The sequence below is a fragment of the Engystomops pustulosus genome, chromosome 5 (assembly GCF_040894005.1).
Source record: "Engystomops pustulosus chromosome 5, aEngPut4.maternal, whole genome shotgun sequence".
NCBI classification, from domain to species: domain Eukaryota; kingdom Metazoa; phylum Chordata; class Amphibia; order Anura; family Leptodactylidae; genus Engystomops; species Engystomops pustulosus.
In genome coordinates, this window is record NC_092415.1 from 200,482,687 (window position 1) to 200,508,195 (window position 25,509).

Below are 25,509 nucleotides of genomic sequence, written 5' to 3' on the forward strand. Positions count from 1 at the left end.
GCTTCTGCACTACAGATCAGAGGAATAAGACACTGGGAGAAATGGCTGCACTCATCTCAGCACTGCTAGAGGGACTAGGAAAACAGGACTGGGAATTGAAGTTGGGGAAATTGAGAAGTCGGAGTTGGAGTCAGAAGTTTGACTTACCAGCTTGAGTCCTGATAAGGATCTCACCCTTCAGATCGCATCAGGCTTGTGGTTCTGTGTTCCACAAATCTGGAGTTACAGGCAGCTACAAATAAACATCCAATTTCCAACAATGTTTTGAATAGAGAAGAGTGGACCAAACGTGACCCGGACCATGAAGCCTAAAAATGACTCATCTCAGGTAAAATATGACTCTTTTCTGCTCATTGTCACATGACTTAGGAGAAGATTTTTATAGGTAAATGGGTGATATTTTACATAAATTAAGGGGATTCTAGAAAGGATATTTCATCCTGTACCTGATGGGAACTGCTTGTTTAAAACCTCATAAAGTGTCTCTTTAAATAGGAAGTTAAAAAATGCAAAAAAAAATTATTTTTGTGTTTTCGTTGTAAAAGTTAGACAAACAGAAATCAATAAAGTATTTGGAGAGTTACACAACTTACCCTGCGCCTCGGATGTGTGAAATGTTATTGAAAGAGGAAATAAAAGTTATAATTATCGTCCTTTCAACAAAAACTTTACTGAAAAGCCGCGTCCTGAGCGGTGGCCAATGTAATCACCTCGCGACATCTCGTACCCCCGTTAATTATAGATTGTACCAAAACCTGTCCGATCAGGACTGAACGTGTAATTACAGCTAAGTACCTGGATCTGCAGGATTTCCCCATCACAAAACAAACAAAAACTTACGAAAAAAAACATATCGCAACCCGATCCCAATCTTACAGCCGCGATATAAAAGCGCAAGTAACACATTGGCGCAGCTGTATTTCTCCCCCACATGTCAGATACGTAAACACAACTCGGTACAGTATACGCTTCTTCTTTCCAGATATTTGCTTCCTGGCCAAGAAAAATTGTAAACCATCCCTGCATTCACTGCTTAAAGGAACCTGTCACCCAATTTTACCCCAGTAAACTCTCAGCCCCCTCAGGTCAGGGACAAAATGTACTTTCTAGAATTCCCTCTTTTATGTGAAATCTCATCCGTTTACTTAGAAAAAAAAAAATCCCACAAAGTCATGTGACAATGAGCAGAGAAGAGTCATATTTTGCCTGAGATGAGTCAAGTTTAGAGGCTGAAACGGGAAAGTCACTTCAGACCCCCCCCTATCTTTGGTTCTATAGGAGCTAGAAACATGCCGTACTGCTTGAGTCATATTCAAGATAACAATCTCATCTTTCAGTTTGCATCAGGATTGTGGTTTTGTGAGCTACGCAGCTTGCCTGAACCGTGAATTATCTGCCGCAATATAAAGTTTGAATCTCTCAAATATCACAAGCTAAATTTGCAGTTCTGTGGTCTGGGAAAGCTGGATGACAACCCCTGTGTAGCTGGAAAGCCGGGTGACAACCCCTGTGTAGCTGGAAAGCTGGGTAACAACTCCTGTGTCGTTGGAAAGCTGGGTTACAAAACCTGAGTAGCTGGAAAGCTGGGTGACAATCCCTGGATAGCTAGAAAGCTGGGTGACAATCCATGCGCAGCTGGAAAGCTGGTTGATAATCCCTGGATAGCTAGAAAGCAGGGTGTAAATTCCTGTGTAGCTGGAAAGCTGGGTGACAACTCCTGTGTAGCTGTAAAGCTGAGTGAAAATCTCTGTGTAGCTGGAAAGCTGGGTGACAATCCCTGTGTAACTTCAAAGCTGGGTGACAAGCCATATTTAGGTGGAAAGCTGGGTGAAAATCCCTGTGTAGCTGGAAAGCTGAGTGACAATCCACATTTAGCTGGAAAGCTGGGTGATAATTCATATGTAGCTGGAAAGCTGGGTGACAATCCCTGTGTAGCTGGAAAGCTCAGTGACAATCCATATTTAGCTGGAAAGCTGGGTGACAATCCACATTTAGCTGGAAAGTTGGGTGATAATTCATATGTAGCAGGAAAGCTGGGTGACAATCCACATTTAGCTGGAAAGCTGGGTGATAATTCATATGTAGCTGGAAAGCTGGGAAACAACCCCTGTATGGCTGGAAAGCTGGGTGACAATCCACATTTAGCTGGAAAGCTGGGTGACAATCCACATTTAGCTGGAAAGCTAGGTGATAATTCATATATAGCTGGAAAGCTGAGTGACAATCCCTGTGTAGCTGGAAAGCTGAGTGACAATCCACATTTAGCTGGAAAGCTGGGTGATAATTCATATGTAGCTGGAAAGCTGGGTGACAGCCCCTGTGTAGCAAGATAAAAAGAGTTGTGTGCAAAAAACCTAAACACAAACCTGCCTGCCAGTATTTTATTGTCCCTGGAAGAGCAATTCATGTCACATTTATCACAGAGAACTTAATATTTCAAAGAATTGCGACCCCCAGGACAACCCCCAACATGACTACAAAGTCCCAAATATGGAAATGTAATAGGGAATGTTTTTACTTTTTATGGAGTACTTACCAAAATTTTCATTGTCTTTAGCCTGAAGTTAAATTTCGGATGCTCACAGTTCCGATGATGGTTTCATTAAGTGATTTCGCAGTAAATCCATTAAGATTCCTACAGGTAAATCCACTGAGCTCTGCACAGTGTGTACATACAGGATCTATATAGTGACTAGTCTGCCAGCTTTTCATCATAAGGTGGAGCATGTAATAAGTAGTAGAAACCAGCAGTGAAACTGTGTCATGAAGTGAATAGTCTGTACTGTGTGAGCACTTAGAGTTAGCAACTTCCCAGATGTTTAGATATTGTCCAGAGAGCCGCAGAGGAGGGGGTTGCAGAGAAGAGTATGATGGAGGTGCAGAGAGAGAGACAGAGAAAGTTCTGTAGAATCGCAGACTGGGGTGGAGGGACTGATAGGGAACAGGGGAGATCTTGTATCTCACTATTATGTGTAAAAGACCTCTGTATCCACAGATCTGCACAGGCACGGCTCTCCTGCTAGCTACACACACACAGAGCATCCCATGTCCTCCCTCCATATTTCTTGTCACCTGGTCCATCTTTTAGTTTCTACAGCTATTATACTGAGCTATGTGTCTTCAAGGAAACAGACCTCCAACAAGCCCAATGTACTCAGTACTGGCCCAACAGAGTTCTAGAGGAACCTCTAGTGTGTCCAGACACTTACCCAATACCGGACTTCATAGGTGCTACAGAAGATAACCCAATTTCGAGGCTTCCGTGTTCTGTTTCCCAGGTAATGACGGAAGGTGGACCCCCAGAATAATTTTATACGCTCAGCCTAAACTCTGATACCAACAGAGTTTCCTTTTTTTTTTTCTTATTTCTTATCATCTGCAACCCAAGTCTGGATTAAAACTTCCATTACTTTTTGTGTCACTCTATCTGTGTCTCCATGGTAACAGACAACAAACAAACTGTGTAGTCGGATCCTACATTTTTTATTTCTTGCTATTTGTCCCATATATCTTGTAACCTATGAAATGTATATAGTCTGTCTACATCTGGTTTGTTTATGTAACAGAACACATAGGGGGTCATTTACTAAGGGTTTCCTGAAAATTACCGATTTGCGCCGAATTGCCCCGGGTTTTTGGCGCACGCAATCGGATTGTGGCGCATCGGCGCCGGTATGCACGCAACGGAAATCGGGGGACGTGGCCATTGGAAAAACTGCGGAATTTTTTTTTAAAATGCGTCGCTTGACACGCACTTACCTGCACCCAAGATTGGACGGTGAACTCCAGCGGACTTCAGCGCAGCAGAGACACCTGGTGGACATCGGGCGCACGACCTTAGTGAATCGCCGGAAGACCCGAATCCTCCACTGAGAACGCGCCACTGGATCGCGAATGGACCGGGTAAGTAAATCTGCCCCATAGTTGTGCATTGAGGCTGTATACACCATACGGTAGGATACTTTCTTTTATACTTTGTTGGCAAATTCTGTTATAAATTGAGAACATTTGTTGATCCTTTATCTAAAATTATAAATCACTTCCATTTCATGAACTTTCGCCAGTAGTAAACTGGTCGGAGTAAACTTTACCCCACATATGTGAAGTGTAATGATCCTAGTGGCCACTAGGTGGAGACATAGCTCACAGGATTCCTGCAGGTTGTAGCTTGGGTCAGTATTTATGTAACTTAACCATTTGGGATACAAACCTTTAAATTACTATACATTATGGGTTTTCAGTAGGAAGGAGATAATTGGCATATTATTTTCCAAATGCTGGAGGACAGGCAATCACAGGGACCAAATCTAGAGCTCAAACACTTGGACATGGTGGAATGCTACATTCACATGGACAGTAGGGGGCCCCTGTGTAGGAACAGTATATGGACCCCTAGATATTCTGTAAGTTATAACAGTCTACTATTATCATTATCTCGGGCAATATTATCCATAAACAAGGTTCTTCATCTCCATTATGTGGGGGACTTAAGGCTACCATTGACCCCGGGCTGTGTAAAGATTGTGGACCCTCCACTAGTCTCAGGTTTTAAATATATAGATACAGTGGCCTACCCATGAGTCTCTGCTGTACCAGGCATAAAACCCACATCCTGATTAAAAAAAATGCTGACGTTGCTTGACAACATTAATAACAATTCATAATATCGCCACACTGCGCTCCCGATTCAAATTCAGAAGACAGACTGAGCTCATGCCACCACACATGCTGAGAGTAGTCTCACACATTCGAAGATTAGTCAGTGACTACAGTACTGATCAGACACAGGCAAAATTGGAACCCAGTAATTCACAGGTGACAATCTGCTCCATTGAGTACAGAACTACATGGTAACTTCTCCCAGCTGGGACTTTTCAGTGACAAATTTGCTGTCCAGATGTCTTCAGCTCCTTGCAGCACATCTCCACATTACATGCCTAAATATAGTATGCTCAGTATAATGTTCCCTAATTAACACCTTTGTCCCACACCGTTCTCCTAAGTAATACATAACACTCACAACTGACCACACTGTGCACCTAAATAATATATAATATTATTATATATTATATTATCTCTGCATTACATCCCTAAATATAGTATAGTATATGCACAGTATAATGTTCCCTAATTAACACCTTTGTCCCACACTGTTCTCCTAAGTAATATACAACTCACAACTGACCACACTGTGCACCTAAATAATATATAATATTATTATATATTATATTTTATAATATAATATTTTATATTATTTTTTTTTAATATATATTAATATATTATAATATTATTATATTATAAACTATACCCCATGTGGCCTCATGCATCATGATATATACTCCTCTGAGTAATTTATTATACAGTACCCCAAAAAATATCAATTCAAATTAATATACCCACCATTTTAATAAAAATTTAAATACAGAACCCCCCAAAGGAATTAATTTTTATGCATCTTCTGCAAAAAATTATTTTTGTTAGTATAAAAGTTTGGTGTATCCAAAATGCAATCAGTATACTCCAAGCCTGATTAGCCAAAATCTGAAGGTCAAACATTGGACCTCCTTGTCAAATCCATAATAGTTCTAAAGGGGATTTCTGATTTGTTCGTTAGAAGGGTCCCAGACAGTATAATAACTACTTCTGGGACCACCAGGGATAAGATGTAAGCTGTGGGAATTTAGCAAATGTTTCATTCTCCTGCAGCGCCTCTAGTGGAGAAGTGCAGCATTACACAATTCCAATTGCAATGAATTGTCTGTCCCTGTAATGTGTGTACATGCTGGGTCCTTCACAGTGGTAGAGGCTCTTTCTTTCTGCTCTTTGGCTAATTATCAAATTATGACGCCTCTTTAAGTGTTTCCCAGTAGGGGTTAATACATGATGTGCTGCACATAGACTGCGCTCCATCCTAATAAATCTGCTATAGGAGCTTCATCTATAATCCATGCTACAAGACACTCACTGATGATTTTCTGTGACCTCTCTTTTCCATATGAACTCCAAAAGTTAGGAAATGTTTATTTCCTAAAATTCTGTCAGGAAATATATAAACAGAAGGATTTCCCACACAGGTCACTGGCAGACAGAAAATAATGGATATACCAATTACACATTACAGAACAACATTGCACAGAAATAGTGGTCAGCAGAATAGTGAGTGCAGCTCTGGGGTATAATACAGGATGTAACTCAGGATCAGTGCAGGATAAGTAATGTCATGTATGTACACAGTGACTGCACCAGCAGCAGAATAGTGAGTGCAGCTCTGGAGTATAATACAGGATGTAACTCAGGATCAGTACAGGATAAGTAATGTCATGTATGTACACAGTGACTGCACCAGCAGCAGAATAGTGAATGCAGCTCTGGGGTATAATACAGGATGTAACTCAGGATCAGTACAGGATAAGTAATGTCATGTATGTACACAGTGACTGCACCAGCAGCAGAATAGTGAGTGCAGCTCTGGAGTATAATACAGAATGTAACTCAGGATCAGTACAGGATAAGTAATGTCATGTATGTACACAGTGACTGCACCAGCAGCAGAATAGTGAGTGCAGCTCTGGGGTATAATACAGGATGTAACTCAGGATCAGTACAGGATAAGTAATGTCATGTATGTACACAGTGACTGCACCAGCAGCAGAATAGTGAGTGCAGCTCTGGAGTATAATACAGGATGTAACTCAGGATCAGTACAGGATAAGTAGTAATGTCATGTATGTACACAGTGACTGCACCAGCAGCAGAATAGTAAATGCAGCTCTGGGGTATAATACAGGATGTAACTCAGGATCAGTACAGGATAAGTAATGTCATGTATGTACACAGTGACTGCACCAGCAGCAGAATAGTAAATGCAGCTCTGGGGTATAATACAGGATGTAACTCAGGATCAGTACAGGATAAGTAATGTCATGTATGTACACAGTGACTGCACCAGCAGCAGAATAGTGAGTGCAGCTCTGGGGTATAATACAGGATGTAACTCAGGATCAGTACAGGATAAGTAATGTCATGTATGTACACAGTGACTGCACCAGCAGCAGAATAGTGAGTGCAGCTCTGGGGTATAATACAGGATGTAACTCAGGATCAGTGCAGGATAAGTAATGTCATGTATGTACACAGTGACTGCACCAGCAGCAGAATAGTGAGTGCAGCTCTGGAGTATAATACAGGATGTAACTCAGGATCAGTACAGGATAAGTAATGTCATGTATGTACACAGTGACTGCACCAGCAGCAGAATAGTGAATGCAGCTCTGGGGTATAATACAGGATGTAACTCAGGATCAGTACAGGATAAGTAATGTCATGTATGTACACAGTGACTGCACCAGCAGCAGAATAGTGAGTGCAGCTCTGGAGTATAATACAGAATGTAACTCAGGATCAGTACAGGATAAGTAATGTCATGTATGTACACAGTGACTGCACCAGCAGCAGAATAGTGAGTGCAGCTCTGGGGTATAATACAGGATGTAACTCAGGATCAGTACAGGATAAGTAATATCAGGTATGTACACAGTGACTACACCAGCAGCAGAATAGTGAGTGCAGCTCTGGAGCATAATACAGGATGTAACTCAGGATCAGTACAGGATAAGTAATGTCATGTATGTACACAGTGACTGCACCAGCAGCAGAATAGTGAGTGCAGCTGTGGGGTATAATACAGGATGTAACTCAGGATCAGTACAGGATAAGTAATGTCATGTATGTACACAGTGACTGCCCCAGCAGCAGAATAGTGAGTGCAGCTCTGGAGTATAATACAGGATGTAACGCAGGAACAGTACAGGATAAGTAATGTCATGTATGTACACAGTGACTGCCCCAGCAGCAGAATAGTGAGTGCAGCTCTGGGGTATAATACAGGATGTGACTCAGGATCAGTACAGGATAAGTAATGTCATGTATGTACACAGTGACTGAGAGTATGTAGTGTATAGGGTGGTACTGTGAGAGGGCAGAGTATGTAGTGTATAGGGTGGTACTGTGAGAGGGCAGAGTATGTAGTGTATAGGGTGGTACTGTGAGAGGGCAGAGTATGTAGTGTATAGGGTGGTACTGTGAGAGGGCAGAGTATGTAGTGTATAGGGTGGTACTGTGAGAGGGGTGGGGCCCAGCAGTAGATGTCACTTCCTGTCCTGTCTCTCTCTTCCTCTCAGTAGAAGATGGGGACACATGTCCCTCCCTCCCTGTCCCATTACTGCTCTACATTTGTTTAGCTACTTTATGTATAATTAAGGAAACTTTATTGTAGATTATTTGTTGGATCCTGACATTCTGCATCTTGTACCATGTAATATTTACTGCGTTATGATGACATAAAGTTGGTTTTATCCTTCTAAGCCCAGAGGACGGGGGATCCTTCAGCCATGGGTCCCTAGAGGTTCCCCCCCCCCCCCCCCACGGGGGTTTCTCCTCTCCTGATCTGATGACTCTTTGTGAGGTTGATCAGATTTTATGGCGGCCTGGACATTATTTTATTTTCATGGCTTTGATTTAAATAGAAATATATGGATAGAAACAAATATTTATAATAAATAAAATGGGGGTCAATTCTAAGTAATAAAGAACAGCAGGTCTTGCTCTCTGTCACAGCTTCGGGGTTGGTGGTGGAGGAGTCGGGTGGAAGGGGTAAGTGGACTACGGTAATTTTTTACTAATACTGGATGTTGAACCTGATGGTGGTGACAGGCTGAGCTTTGGAAGTGGCCTGAAGGATGTCTTAGTGGTAATGTCACCCAGGGGCGGGCACGGTGATGAAGCACTGGAGTGAGGATCTTCACGAGGGTCATTGGTGCCCTTAAAGGAACCTGTCCCCAGGTTACAGAAGCCCATCACACCCACAGTGCACATCTGCTTTCTGCATTTGTATAACAATATAATTGTGTGTAATAACTTACCTTGGACCCTGAAGAATGTTCTGTGTAGTCCCAGGGGTTGGGCTTTGGTTTGGATGCATTTCTAAAAAAAAACATATGACTTGTCTGTGCTGCAGACTCCTCAGCCCCCACCTTTGTGCTCCTGTAAAGCTCCTCCCTCCTGCTTCTTCACAGAGCTCACAGCCTTATGAGCTGACATCAGTAAGGGAGGGAGGAGCTGTACAAGAGCACAAAGGTGGGGGCTGAGAGCTGAGGAGTCTGCAGCAATGACAAGTCATATGTTATTTTTTGAAATGCATCCAAACCAATGCCCAACCCCTGGGACTACACAGAGGATTCTGTCAGGGTGCAAGGTAAGTTATAACACACAATTATATTGTAATGTGAATGTTTAGAGAAAGCAGAAAGGCAGATGTGCACTGCAGGTGTCATGGGTTTTTGCAACAAGTCTTTCATGAAAATGAGATTCCTGGTGACAGGTTCCCTGTAAAGTGGACTGGCTCTGCTAGAATGGCGGTGCAGAGCATGCCGCCCCTGTATTTCTGTCTGGCCGGGTGCTGTATGTCACAGTATAGGTGAATCCCATTCCTAGCAAATCCCCCCGAATCCTCCTGTAACTGTTTTAGGCTTGTGATTTAAATAAAGTTGTGGCCTATTTGATACCATAAAAAAAGTGTTTTGTGTTTATTTATATCGGACACAGTGGGGCTGATTTATTAAGTGTCTGAAAGTCAGAATATTTCCAGTTGCCCATGACAACCAATCACAGCTCCCCTTTAAAATATTCATGAGCACTGGTAAAGTGAAAGCTGAGCTGTGATTGGTTGCCATGGGCAACTAGAAATATTCTGACATTCAGACACTTGATAAATCTGCCCCAGTGTTTCCCCTCGAGTTGTTGTGACGAAGTGCGGATCCCTCCCATATCCAAAAGTCAAATATTCCAGGATTAAAACCACTAAATCCACGTGGCTGATTTCCTGTAGGACTGTCTGTGGTCCCGTCTCCTCCGTGGACATCTACATACAAGCCGTGTGGTTTTCCTGGCCGCGCTCCTCTCAGTGAATACGCGGCAGTATCATTTTCCTTCCCCTCGTTAACCTAATTACTCTTTCAAGTTTCCGAGACGCTCTGTGTGGCTTATCTATCCCTGGCATTACAGGTCAGGGCGGATCATCGGCTCCCTGCATCACACACAACTCATTGTCATTATAGTTACATTATCACATGATGATCACAGATGACTTTTATGATGACAATTAGAGAGCAACTATAAATTAGAGAGCTGTAGATGTGATGGATGGATGGAGGATAGTCCGGCAGCATCAGACCTACCTGCCTAGAAACACTTACTGACATGAAGAATTACTTCAACATGCAGTTATGTCTCAGGCAGATATGTAAATACAGGTGTTGTCTGAATAGGACATTAGTGATAGGAGGACACACTGCCCCCTGCTGGTGTGATGATGTGGGGGCCATGGTATAGGATAATCAGTCACCCCAAGTAGTGATAGGAGGACACACTGCCCCCTTCTGATGTGATGATGTGGGGGTCATGGCATAGGACAGTAACCCCTAGTAGTGATAGGAGGACACACTGCCCCCTGCTGGTGTGATGATGTGGGGGCCATGGCTTAGGACAATCAGTCACCCCTAGAAGTGATAGGAGGACACACTGGCCCCTGCTGGTGTGATGATATGGGGGCAATGACATTAAACAGTCACCCCCAGTAGTGATAGGAGGACAAACTGCTCCCTGCTGGTGTGATGTTGTGGGGGCCATGACTTAGAAAAGACACCCCCTAGGAGTAATAGGAGGACACGCTGCCCCCTGCTGGTGTGATCATGTAGGGAGCAATAACATAAAACAATTGGTCACCTCTAGTAGTAGGAGGATACACTGCCCCCTGCTGGTGTGATGATATGGGGCGCCATGGCATAGGACAGTCACCCCTAGAAGTGATAGGAGGACACACTGGCCCCTGCTGGTGTGATGATATGGGGGCAATGACATTAAACAGTCACCCCCAGTAGTGATAGGAGGACAAACTGCTCCCTGCTGGTGTGATGTTGTGGGGGCCATGACTTAGAAAAGACACCCCCTAGGAGTAATAGGAGGACACGCTGCCCCCTGCTGGTGTGATCATGTAGGGAGCAATGACATAAAACAATTGGTCACCTCTAGTAGTAGGAGGATACACTGCCCCCTGCTGGTGTGATGATATGGGGCGCCATGGCATAGGACAGTCACCCCTAGAAGTGATAGGAGGACACACTGGCCCCTGCTGGTGTGATGATATGGGGGCAATGACATTAAACAGTCACCCCCAGTAGTGATAGGAGGACAAACTGCTCCCTGCTGGTGTGATGTTGTGGGGGCCATGACTTAGAAAAGAAACCCCCTAGGAGTAATAGGAGGACACGCTGCCCCCTGCTGGTGTGATCATGTAGGGAGCAATGACATAAAACAATTGGTCACCTCTAGTAGTAGGAGGATACACTGCCCCCTGCTGGTGTGATGATATGGGGTGCCATGGCATAGGACAGTCACCCCTAGAAGTGATAGGAGGACACACTGGCCCCTGCTGGTGTGATGATATGGGGACAATGACATTAAACAGTCACCCCCAGTAGTGATAGGAGGACAAACTGCTCCCTGCTGGTGTGATGTTGTGGGGGCCATGACTTAGAAAAGACACCCCCTAGGAGTAATAGGAGGACACGCTGCCCCCTGCTGGTGTGATCATGTAGGGAGCAATGACATAAAACAATTGGTCACCTCTAGTAGTAGGAGGATACACTGCCCCCTGCTGGTGTGATGATGTGGGGGACCATGACATAGGACAGTGATGGCGAACCTATGGCACGGGTGCCAGAGGTGGCACTCAGAGCCCTTTCTGTGGGCACTCGGGCCACCAGCCCAGGACAGAGTTCCCCAAACAGGACCAAATCCATTAAATCTTCCTGCAGTCCCAGGCAACATAAGAGATGCTGCGCTCAGCGCTATTTTACTGTGTCACTTCATTGACTGTTTGGAACTGCTTGAAAAGTGAGAAGGTTTTGATAGAACTGCATTACCTTTGGAGGTCCTCCTGCTGGATCCACCATATTTCCTAAACAGAGAGACCCTGGAGAGAAGCTACAATGATGGTCTTAATTTGCCCACCTTCTGTCAACTGTATTAGTAGCCTCAAGGGGCCGATACAATTAAAGAAGTGAAAGAACAGGGAGCAATATGTTACTTCTTAAAATGGCACGTTGGCACATCAGGGTAAATAAGTGGGTTTTGGTTGTAGTTTGGGCACTCGGTCTCTAAAAGGTTCGCCATCACTGGCATAGGACAATCAGTAACACCTGTTAGTGATAGGAGGACACTGCCCCCTGCTGGTGTGATCATGTAGGGAGCAATGACATAAGACAATTGCTCACCTCTAGTAGTAGGAGGATACACTGCCCCCTGCTGGTGTGATGATGTGGGGCACCATGACATAGGACATTCAGTAACACCTGTTAGTGATAGGAGGACACTGCCCCCTGCTGGTGTGATGATGTGGGGGCCCTAGTATAGGACATTCACCCCTAGTAGTGATAGGAGGATGCACTGCCCGCTGCTGGTGTGATGATATAGGGAGCAATGACATGGGACAATCAGTAACCCCTATCAATGATATAGGTGACATGCTGCCCCTGCTGGTGAGATATGGGGGCCATGGTATTGGACAGTCACTCCTAGGAGTGATAGGATGCACTGCCCCCTGCTGGTGTGATGATGTATGGAGCCATGACATAGGACAATCAGTAACCCCTATCAATGATATAGGTGACACGCTGCCCCCTGCTGGTGAGATATGGGGGCCATGGTATTGGACAGTCACTCCTAGAAGTGATAGGACGCACTGCCCCCTGCTGGTGTGATGATATATGGAGCCATGACATAGGACAATCAGTAACCCCTATCAATGATATAGGTGACACGCTGCCCCCTGCTGGTGAGATATGGGGGCCATGGTATTGGACAGTCACTCCTAGAAGTGATAGGACGCACTGCCCCCTGCTGGTGTGATGATGTATGGAGCCATGACATAGGACAGTCAGTAACCCCTATCAATGATATAGGCGACACCCTGCCCCCTGCTGGTGAGTTATGGGGGCCATGGTATTGGATAATCAGTAACCCTCATTAGTGATGCAAAGGACAGAAAGAATTTCAGATCACAAATTTTCAAAACACAACATTCCCTTTAAAAAAAAATATTGATACTTGCATCATTTACTCCTGTGATCAGTACTGAGTAAACATCCCTTAATCTCAGATTTCCGGCCCTCAATATTTGGCAATGTCCTTTCCAAAACTCCTCTTTCAAAATATCTCCAAATCCAGAGAATTTTACCCCAAAGACAATGAGCGACTGAGACGATGTGCGAGTCATAATTCCGAAGGGAAAGCGAAGCGCCATCGCTAATAAATTGTGTAAACAGCGTTTATTGGGGTTTTAATTATAGCTTAGGAAGGCGGCACAGGGAGGCATGAAAGAGGTTAATGTCATGAAACCCTACCACCCTGATTCTGGCATCCAGGCACCTATACCACCCACACTGCACGCTAAGTATGGACTCAAGCAGCGGTGAGAAGTGAGCTCCATGTTTATACAATTCCACAGGTTCCCACCCATGAAACCTCAGCAGAATCAACACAAAGTCACATTTCACATAAAAAAATGTGTTGGTGGTGTTCAAAAATATGTCAGCAAAATATAGAGGAGACGTATGGATCCTACTTATATACGGCACGCAGCTTGTATTAACCCCTGAGCTGTGCCCACACATGATCAACGGCGGCTTCGAGGGGGGCAAAGGTCACAAGGTGTGAGGGTGATACATAATAATTTACATAGAATGTGGGAAGTGGGGAAAGGTTGTATCAAAAAATGTATCAAATTAGTCAGCGACTATGGAAGGGGGATCAGACCTCAAGATGAACAAATTGATTTGACGTTTTAGATTGATTTGATGCCGGAAAAAAACGGCGGATTCAAATTCAATTTTTTTCTGAATTCGGTTTGGCCAAACTGATTTTGTTTAAATTGTCTTGAAGATTGGTTGGCAGGGTGTTACAAAAAAAGTCGGGACGGTGGAATATCTTCCGAAATACAGATTGGATAGGTAAATACATATCAGACTCAAAATCTAAAAATAGACGTATGCAATGTTTTTCTAAAACCTTCCAATGATATTTGAAGTTTGTAGGCAACAAGAAAAATCCCCACCTTCAGAAGGAAGGAGAATCAAGCTCACCAATGTGTGAGAGGAGGGGACTCACAATACACCAGCCCCCGATGTGTGAGAGGTGGGGACTCACAATACACCAGCCCCCGATGTGTGAGAGGTGGGGACTCACAATACACCAGCCCCCGATGTGTGAGAGGTGGGGATTCACAATACACCAGCCCCCGATGTGTGAGAGGTGGGGACTCACAATACACCAGCCCCCGATGTGTGAGAGGTGGGGACTCACAATACACCAGCCCCCGATGTGTGAGAGGTGGGGACTCACATTACACCAGCCCCCGATGTGTGAGAGGCGGGGACACACATTACACCAGCCCCCGATGTGTGAGAGGCGGGGACTCACATTACACCAGCCCCCGATGTGTGAGAGGCGGGGACACACATTACACCAGCCTCCGATGTGTGAGAGGTAGGGACTCACATTACACCAGCCCCTGATGTGTGAGAGGTGGGGACTCACATTACACCAGCCCCCGATGTGTGAGAGGTGGGGACTCACATTACACCAGCCCCCGATGTGTGAGAGGCGGGGACACACATTACACCAGCCTCCGATGTGTGAGAGGTAGGGACTCACATTACACCAGCCCCTGATGTGTGAGAGGTGGGGACTCACATTACACCAGCCCCCGATGTGTGAGAGGTGGGGACTCACATTATACCAGCCCCCGATGTGTGAGAGAAGGAGACTCACATTACACCAGCCCCCGATGTGTGAGAGGTGGGGACTCACATTACACCAGCCCCCGATGTGTGAGAGGCGGGGACACACATTACACCAGCCCCCGATGTGTGAGAGGCGGGGACTCACATTACACCAGCCCCCGATGTGTGAGAGGCGGGGACACACATTACACCAGCCTCCGATGTGTGAGAGGTAGGGACTCACATTACACCAGCCCCTGATGTGTGAGAGGTGGGGACTCACATTACACCAGCCCCTGATGTGTGAGAGGTGGGGACTCACATTATACCAGCCCCCGATGTGTGAGAGAAGGAGACTCACATTACACCAGCCCCCGATGTGTGAGAGGTGGGGACTCACATTACACCAGCCCCCGATGTGTGAGAGGCGGGGACTCACATTACACCAGCCCCCGATGTGTGAGAGGCGGGGACTCACATTACACCAGCCCCTGATGTGTGAGAGGTGGGGACTCACATTACACCAGCCCCTGATGTGTGAGAGGTGGGGACTCACATTACACCAGCCCCCGATGTGTGAGAGGTGGGGACTCACATTACACCAGCCCCCGATGTGTGAGAGGTGGGGACTCACATTACACCAGCCCCCGATGTGTGAGAGGAGGGGACTCACATTACACCAGCCCCCAATGTGTAAGAGGAGGGGACTCACATTACACCAGCCCCCGATGTGTGAGAGGCGGGGACTCACATTACACCAGCCCCTGATGTGTGAGAGGTGGGGACTCACATTACACCAGCCCCTGATGTGTGAGAGGTGGGGACTCACATTACACCAGCCCCCGATGTGTGAGAGGTGGGGACTCACATTACACCAGCCCCCGATGTGTGAGAGGTGGGGACTCACATTACACCAGCCGCCGATGTGTGAGAGGTGGGGACTCACATTACACCAGCCCCCGATGTGTGAGAGGAGAGGACTCACATAACACCAGCCCCCGATGTGTGAGAGGAGGGGACTCACATAACACCAGCCCCTGATGTGTGAGAGGAGGGGACTCACATTACACCAACCCCCGATGTGTGAGAGGTGGGGACTCACATTACACCAGCCCCTGATGTGTGAGAGGTGGGGACTCACATTACACCAGCCCCCGATGTGTAAGAGGCGGGGACTCACATTACACCAGCCCCCGATGTCTGAGAGGTGGGGACTCACATTACACCAGCCCTCGATGTGTGAGAGGCGGAGACTCACAATACAGCAGCCCCTGATGTGTGAGAGGCAGGGACTCACATTACACCAGCCCCCGATGTGTGAGAGGCGGGGACTCACATTACACCAGCCCCCGATGTGTGAGAGGCGGGGACTCACATTACACCAGCACCTGAGTGTGAGAGGCGGGGACTCACGTTACACCAGCCCCTGATGTGTGAGAGGCGGGGACTCACATTACACCAGCCCCCGATGTGTGAGAGGAGGGCACTCACATTTCACCAGCCCCCGATGTGTGAAAGGCCGGGACTCACATTACACCAACCCCCGATGTCTGAGAGGTGGGGACTCACATTACACCAGCCCCCGATGTGTGAGAAGCGAGGACTCACATTACACCAGCCCCCGATGTGTGAGAGGCAGGGACTCACATTACACCAGCCCCCGATGTGTGAGGGGAGGGGAATCACATTACACCAGCCCCCAATGTGTGAGAGGCGGAGACTGACATTACACAAGCCCCCGATGTGTGAGAGGCGGAGACTCACATTACACAAGCACCTGATGTGTGAGAGGCGGGGACTCACATTACACCAGCCCCCGATGTGTGAGAGGTGGGGACTCACATTACACCAGCCCCAGATGTGTGAGAGGCGGAGACTCACATTACACAAGCACCTGATGTGTGAGAGGCGGGGACTCACATTACACCAGCCCCAGATGTGTGAGAGGCGGGGACTCACAGTACACCAGCCCCAGATGTGTGAGAGGCGGAGACTCACATTACACAAGCACCTGATGTGTGAGAGGCGGGGACTCACATTACACCAGCCCCAGATGTGTGAGAGGTGGGGACTCACAGTACACCAGCCCCTGATGTGTGAGAGGCGGGGACTCACATTACACCAGCCCTCGATGTGTGAGAGGCAGGGACTCACAGTACACCAGCCCCTGATGTGTGAGAGGCGGAGACTCACATTACACCAGCCCCCGATGTGTGAGAGGTGGGGACTCACATTACACCAGCCCCTGATGTGTGAGAGGCAGGGACTCACATTACACCAGCCCCAGATGTATGAGAGGCGGGGACTCACATTACACCAGCCCCAGATGTGTGAGAGGCGGGGACTCACATTACACCAACCCCCGATGTGTGAGAGGTGGGGACTCACATTACACCAGCCCCTGATGTGTGAGAGGTGGGGACTCACATTATACCAGCCCCCGATGTGTGAGAGAAGGAGACTCACATTACACCAGCCCCCGATGTGTGAGAGGTGGGGACTCACATTACACCAGCCCCCGATGTGTGAGAGGTAGGGACTCACATTACACCAGCCCCTGATGTGTGAGAGGTGGGGACTCACATTATACCAGCCCCCGATGTGTGAGAGAAGGAGACTCACATTACACCAGCCCCCGATGTGTGAGAGGTGGGGACTCACATTACACCAGCCCCCGATGTGTGATAGGTGGGGACTCACATTACAAGAGTCCCCGATGTGTGAGAGGTGGGGACTCACATTACACCAGCCCCTGATGTGTGAGAGGTGGGGACTCACATTACACCAGCCCCCGATGTGTGAGAGGTGGGGACTCACATTACACCAGCCCCCGATGTATGAGAGGTGGGGACTCACATTACACCAGCCCCCGATGTGTGAGAGGAGGGGACTCACATTACACCAGCCCCCAATGTGTAAGAGGAGGGGACTCACATTACACCAGCCCCCGATGTGTGAGAGGCGGGGACTCACATTACACCAGCCCCTGATGCGTGAGAGGTGGGGACTCACATTACACCAGCCCCTGATGTGTGAGAGGTGGGGACTCACATTACACCAGCCCCCGATGTGTGAGAGGTGGGGACTCACATAACACCAGCCCCCGATGTGTGAGAGGAGGGGACTCACATTACACCAGCCCCCAATGTGTAAGAGGAGGGGACTCACATTACACAAGCCCCCGATGTGTGAGAGGCGGGGACTCACATTACACCAGCCCCTGATGTGTGAGAGGTGGGGACTCACATTACACCAGCCCCTGATGTGTGAGAGGTGGGGACTCACATTACACCAGCCCCCGATGTGTGAGAGGTGGGGACTCACATTACACCAGCCCCCGATGTGTGAGAGGTGTGGACTCACATTACACCAGCCGCCGATGTGTGAGAGGTGGGGACTCACATTACACCAGCCCCCGATGTGTGAGAGGAGAGGACTCACATAACACCAGCCCCCGATGTGTGAGAGGCGGGGACTCACATAACACCAGCCCCTGATGTGTGAGAGGAGGGGACTCACATTACACCAGCCCCCGATGTGTGAGAGGTGGGGACTCACATTACACCAGCCCCTGATGTGTGAGAGGCAGGACTCACATTACAGCAGCCCCGATGTGTGAGAGGCGGGGACTCACATTACACCAGCCCCCGATGTGTAAGAGGCGGGGACTCACATTACACCAGCCCCCGATGTCTGAGAGGTGGGGACTCACATTACACCAGCCCTCGATGTGTGAGAGGCGGAGACTCACAATACAGCAGCCCCTGATGTGTGAGAGGCAGGGACTCACATTACACCAGCCCCCGATGTGTGAGAGGCGGGGACTCACATTACACCAGCCCCCGATGTGTGAGAGGCGGGGACTCACATTACACCAGCACCTGAGTGTGAGAGACGGGGACTCTTGTTACACCAGCCCCTGATGTGTGAGAGGCGGGGACTCACATTACACCAGCCCCCGATGTGTGAGAGGAGGGCACTCACATTTCACCAGCCCCCGATGTGTGAAAGGCCGGGACTCACATTACACCAGCCCCTGATGTGTGAGAAGCGAGGACTCACATTACACCAGCCCCCGATGTGTGAGAGGCAGGGACTCACATTACACCAGCCCACGATGTGTGAGAAGCGAGGACTCACATTACACCAGCCCCCGATGTGTGAGAGGCAGGGACTCACATTACACCAGCCCCCGATGTCTGAGAGGTGGGGACTCACATTACACCAGCCCCCGATGTGTGAGAAGCGAGGACTCACATTACACCAGCCCCCGATGTGTGAGAGGCAGGGACTCACATTACACCAGCCCCCGATGTGTGAGGGGAGGGGAATCACATTACACCAGCCCCCAATGTGTGAGAGGCGGAGACTGACATTACACCAGCCCCCGATGTGTGAGAGGCGGAGACTCACATTACACAAGCACCTGATGTGTGAGAGGCGGGGACTCACATTACACCAGCCCCCGATGTGTGAGAGGTGGGGACTCACATTACACCAGCCCCAGATGTGTGAGAGGCGGAGACTCACATTACACAAGCACCTGATGTGTGAGAGGCGGGGACTCACATTACACCAGCCCCAGATGTGTGAGAGGCGGGGACTCACAGTACACCAGCCCCAGATATGTGAGAGGCGGAGATTCACATTACACCAGCCCCCGATGTGTGAGAGGAGGGGACTCACATTACACCAGCCCCTGATGTGTGAGAGGAGGGGACTCACATTACACCAGCCCCAGATGTGTGAGAGGTGGGGACTCACATTACACCAGCCCCAGATGTGTGAGAGGCGGAGACTCACATTACACAAGCACCTGATGTGTGAGAGGCGGGGACTCACATTACACCAGCCCCAGATGTGTGAGAGGCGGAGACTCACATTACACAAGCACCTGATGTGTGAGAGGCGGGGACTCACATTACACCAGCCCCTGATGTGTGAGAGGCGGGGACTCACATTACACCAGCCCCAGATGTGTGAGAGGTGGGGACTCACATTACACCAGCCCCAGATGTGTGAGAGGCGGAGACTCACATTACACAAGCACCTGATGTGTGAGAGGCGGGGACTCACATTACACCAGCCCCAGATGTGTGAGAGGTGGGGACTCACATTACACCAGCCCCTGATGTGTGAGAGGCGGAGACTCACATTACACCAGCCCCCGAAGTGTGAGAGGTGGGGACTCACATTACACCAGCCCCTGATGTGTGAGAGGCAGGGACTCACATTACACCAGCCCCCGATGTGTGAGAGACGGGGACTCACATTACACCAGCCCCAGATGTGTGAGAGGTGGGGACTCACATTACACCAGCCCCAGATGTGTGAGAGGTGGGGACTCACATTACACCAGCCCCCGATGTGTGAGAGGCAGGGACTCACATTACACCAGCCCCCGATGTGTGAGAGGCGGGGACTCACATTACACCAACCCCCGATGTCTGAGAGGTGGGGACTTACAATACACCAGCCCCCGATGTGTGAGAAGCAGGGACTTACATTACACCATTTCTTAAGCAGGTGATGGTGTTGTTTCTATGTATAATACATAACATGGGTATAGAAAACGCAGGACACACCCAGTTCACTTAGAGAAACTACAATCCTGAAATTTAAATCCATTTTCACAGTCCTGCTGCTACTAACAACAAACACAACGGTCTGATCCATCCAGGGTGCGTAATGATCCATAATGACTGTATTCATCATGTGCAACCACAACCAAGTGGCAGATCTGGGAAAACAAACTGAAATTTGCAGTTATCATCACATATGGGGGGAAGCTGCCGAACTTTGTATTGACCATTAGGGTTTGGGGAGAAGAGCTGCTGAACTATAGGGGGGCATCACCGTGAACTCTGCAATAATTAATAATGGGGCTGTTATGCTCTGTATTGAGGAGGGGTTGCTGTGCTACATAATATTTAATGAGAGGTTCTAGTGTTCTACCTTTTATTCAATGGGTGTACTGTTATACAGGTTAATTAATGATGTGGGGCTGTTATACATAATAATTAATGAAGGGGTGCTGTTATACATAATAATTAATGAAGGGGTGCTGTTATACGTATTATGAAGCAGGGTACTGCTGTGCTATGTAATAAGGAGGGGATGCCAATGCTGTACTTTAATTAATTAGGGGGCACTACAATCTAAGTGACTGTGATATATTTAGTAGCGCAGTGTGAATTCGATTTTCTAGAACACATGGAGAAGCATCGTCCACTAGGATGAAAACTAGGACTGACCAGTTTAGAACAAAAGTAGAAGGGAGTAGTGATGACTATATCTTCCTCAAGGTATTCCTGCTGTTGATATATATATTTATGTGTGGTATATTCACTGCTGATATATTTGCAGTATTGTATTGGTCTGTGGATATTGTTTATAGGGTGTGGGGGGGGATTTTTAGTAACTTGTCACATTCAGCCTGTTATGTTTGCAAAATCTTGGCATCCATCATGGATATGCAAAAATTAGGACAATGGAACCAATGTAACAGGAAGGTTTGCTGGGTAGGACTACGTGTAGCATTACTCACCCCCCGATCCCGGTGCCGGCTATGCTGCCACGCTTCCCTACAAGCTCATACTAGGTTTATTGGCTTGGCCTATGGTAAAACTTTCCAGTGTATTATTTGCAGAGTCCTGAAGCCCCCGCACCAGTCCCCCCTCCGGCCGCTCCAAGTCACATATTTGCTGTTTCCCCTTTCGACACTTTTTGATTTTCTTTTAACTTCCTCGGTAACCGCAAGGAGTTTGCCGACTTGTGTCGTGTCGTTACTCTGCGTCTGAGCCTCATAAACATAGGATTTCTTTTTCTTCATTGCCAAAAGGATGAATTCGGAATCGACTTCTCCAAATGTTGTGAGTCATGGAGAATGGGAAAGGAGAAGTTTGCTGTGACTTTTTCTATGGGATTTTCCCGGGTGACCCCCATCTGAGTGTAAGAGAAATTGTGTAGAATTTTCTATGGAGGGAGATGTTATACGGATACCGGAGCTAGAGGTCGCATCAGGTCCTTGGTCCATAAGGACATCTATCCTCTATGTACTATAAATACAGGATAGGAGTAGTAGTACTGTGCTTTGCCCATATATACAGGATAGGAGTAGTAGTACTGTACTGTAGCTATATATACAGGATAGGAGTAGTAGTACTGTGCTGTGCCCAAATATATAAGATAGGAGTAGTAGTACTGTACTGTAGCTATATATACAGGATAGGAGTAGTAGTACTGTGCTGTGCCCATATATACAGGATAGGAGTAGTAGTCCTGTGCTGTGCCCATATATACAGGATAGGAGTAGTAGTCCTGTGCTGTGCCCATATATTCAGGATAGGAGTAGTAGTACTGTGCTGTGCCCATATATACAGGATAGGAGTAGTAGTACTGTGCTGTGCCCAAATATACAAGATAGGAGTAGTAGTACTGTACTGTACCTATATATACAGGATAGGAGTAGTAGTACTGTGCTGTGCCCATATATACAGGATAGGAGTAGTAGTCCTGTGCTGTGCCCATATATACAGGATAGGAGTAGTAGTACTGTGCTGTACACATATATTCAGGATTGGAGTAGTAGTACTGTACTGTGCCCATATATACAGGATATGAGTAGTAGTACTGTGCTGTCCCCATGTATACAGGATAGGAGTAGTAGTACTGTGCTGTGCTGTGCCCATATATACAGGATAGGAGTAGTAGTACTGTGCTGTACACATATATTCAGGATAGGAGTAGTAGTACTGTGCTGTGCCCATATATACAGAATATGAGTAGTGGTGCTGTGCTGTCCCCATGTATACAGGATAGGAGTAGTAGTACTGTTCTTTGCCCATATATACAGGATAGGAGTAGTAGTACTGTGCTGTACCCATATATACAGGATAGGAGTAGTAGTACTGTTCTTTGCCCATATATACAGGATAGGAGTAGTAGTACTGTGCTGTACCCATATATACAGGATAGGAGTAGTAGTACTGTGCTGTTCCCATAAATGCAGGATAGGAGTAGTAGTAATGTTTAGTGCTCACATATTCAGGATACTATAGATTGCCCATCTATGCAGGATAAGAGTAGCCATACTTGGTAGTATCAATAGATAGAGTACTGGAGTACCATAACTATGTTGTGCCTATGTGCAAGATAAGAGTAAAGGAACTGATGTGCTACTATCTTCCAGAAAAGTGCCACACCTCTCCATGAGCGGTATTGCAGCTCAGCAATAAGTGCAGTACCATGCACAGCCACACTTTATACATGGCGCTGTGCTTGTGGAAATACATAAGTCCTACATTGATTGCTGATTTGCAATGATCCCAGTGGTCGTCGAAGCCTAATTAATAAAGACCCTGCAATAATATGGAGCAAAATAATATGGAAAATAAAGATATAATTGTTCTAACCCCATTCAGAGCCCCTGTGGGCCCTCGGATCAGAACTGGATGTTAACAAATTCTCCCTCTATGATGACATCTCGGCCCCCGGCTGCTCTTTAGTATCTGTGTTGCGGCCAGTCCTGTGTCTGCCATTTATCAGCTCTCCGTAATATGACAGAATCCCCCCATAGCTGCAGAACAAGACCCCGGAGAGAATATTGCAACGGATTTTCAAAGGGAAAAAAAATTCCATTGAACCCAAGTAAGCGCCGGGCTCTGCTAATCGCTGTGCATTGTGCGCACAGTCAGTTCAAAGCAATGCGCTCCGAGGTGACATTGATAAATGACCCCCATAAATATTCAAGGTCTAAGACATTGCGACGAAGCTTCAGATGACGGCTATTAAGTATCTTTTAAGTATTAAAGTTTACTCCCTTCTCTGACCCCCAAATCGAAACCATCAAGACACCACCATAAATCTACACTACATTTAGGACAGTTTCAAGTGTAAATGTGACCACAAACTTTACAGAAGAAGCTATATACAGCCCACAAGTAAAAAATATACACAGACTCCCCCAGTAATACATATATACAGCCCCCAAGTAAAAAATATACACAGACTCCCCCAGTAATACATATATATAGCCCCCCAGTAATACATATACACAACCCTCCAGTAATAAATAAATACACCCCCCCCCGTAATACATATATACAGCCCCCCAGTAATACATATACACAGCCCCCAGTAATACATATACACAACCCTCCAGTAATAAATAAATACACCCCCCCCGTAATACATATATACAGCCCCCCAGTAATACATATACACAACCCTCCAGTAATAAATAAATACACCCCCCCCCCCCGTAATACATATATACAGCCCCCCAGTAATACATATACACAGCCCCCAGTAATACATATACAACGGCCCCAGTAATACATATATACAGCCCCCCGGTACTACATATATACGCAGCCCCCCAGTAATGCATATACGCAGCTCCCCAAGTAATGCATATACACAGCCTCCAGTAATACATATATACAGCCCCCCAGTAATACATATATACAGCCCCCCAAGTAATACATACACACAGCCTCCCAGTAATACATATATACAGCCCCCAGTAATACATACACACAGCCCCCTAGTAATGCATATACACAGCCTCCAGTAATACATATATACAGCCCCCCAGTAATACATATATACAGCCCCCCAAGTAATACATACACACAGCCTCCCAGTAATACATATATACAGCCCCCAGTAATACATACACACAGCCCCCTAGTAATGCATATACACAGCCCCCAGTAATACATATATACAGCCCCCCAAGTAATACATATATACAGCCCCCAGTAATACATATAGACAGCCCTTCAGTAATACATATACACAGCCCCTCAGTAATACATATACACAGCCCCTTAGTAATACATATATACAGCCCCCAAGTAATACATACACAGCCCCCCAGTAATACATATGCACAGCCCCCAGTATTACATATATAAAGCCCCCCAGTAATACATACATACAGCCCCCCCCAGAAATACATATATACAGCCCCCAAGTAATACATATATTCAGCCTCCCAGTAATACTTATACACAGCCCCCCAGTAAAATATATACACATATCCCCAGTAATACATATACAAGGCCCCACAGTAATATATATATATATCCCTCCAGTAATACAGATATCAAGTGAAGGCTGGAATAGGATTTTGGATTGCTGGGGGTCTGACCACCGCATTAGGGCCCCTGACAAGCTGCAAACTTCAAGATAGAAAGTTCCCCTTAATCTCTCTATAGATCATTCTGTGCTCTATTCCCTTCTATAGGACTTCCTGCTTACAGGACAGCCCATCCTGGAAATCTCTATATAGCAATTAAAGGGACTTTCTGTTCCCCTTTCAGCCTATCACCAGAGGTTTTAGTGATCAGACCCCCCAGTGATGGGACATTTATGCCCTACCCTTTTTTGCACTTTATAGGTCAATATCAAATTAGTGGGGTTACAATACTGTAGCCCCACACCAATCAGCTGACAGCTGAAGTCTTCCATTCAAGCCGGCGCCGATGAGCCAAAATCCGATCGCGTGGGCCTAAATCCCGGGGCAATTCGCCGTTAATCGGAAATTGTCGGGAAACCAGACGAAAGTGCGCGATTCGGACCCTTAGTAAATGACCCCCATTGTGTCTTTCTAACTAGCGGAGTGTCCATGATCTTCTCCCACGCCGGGCTATAATAATTGTCTATA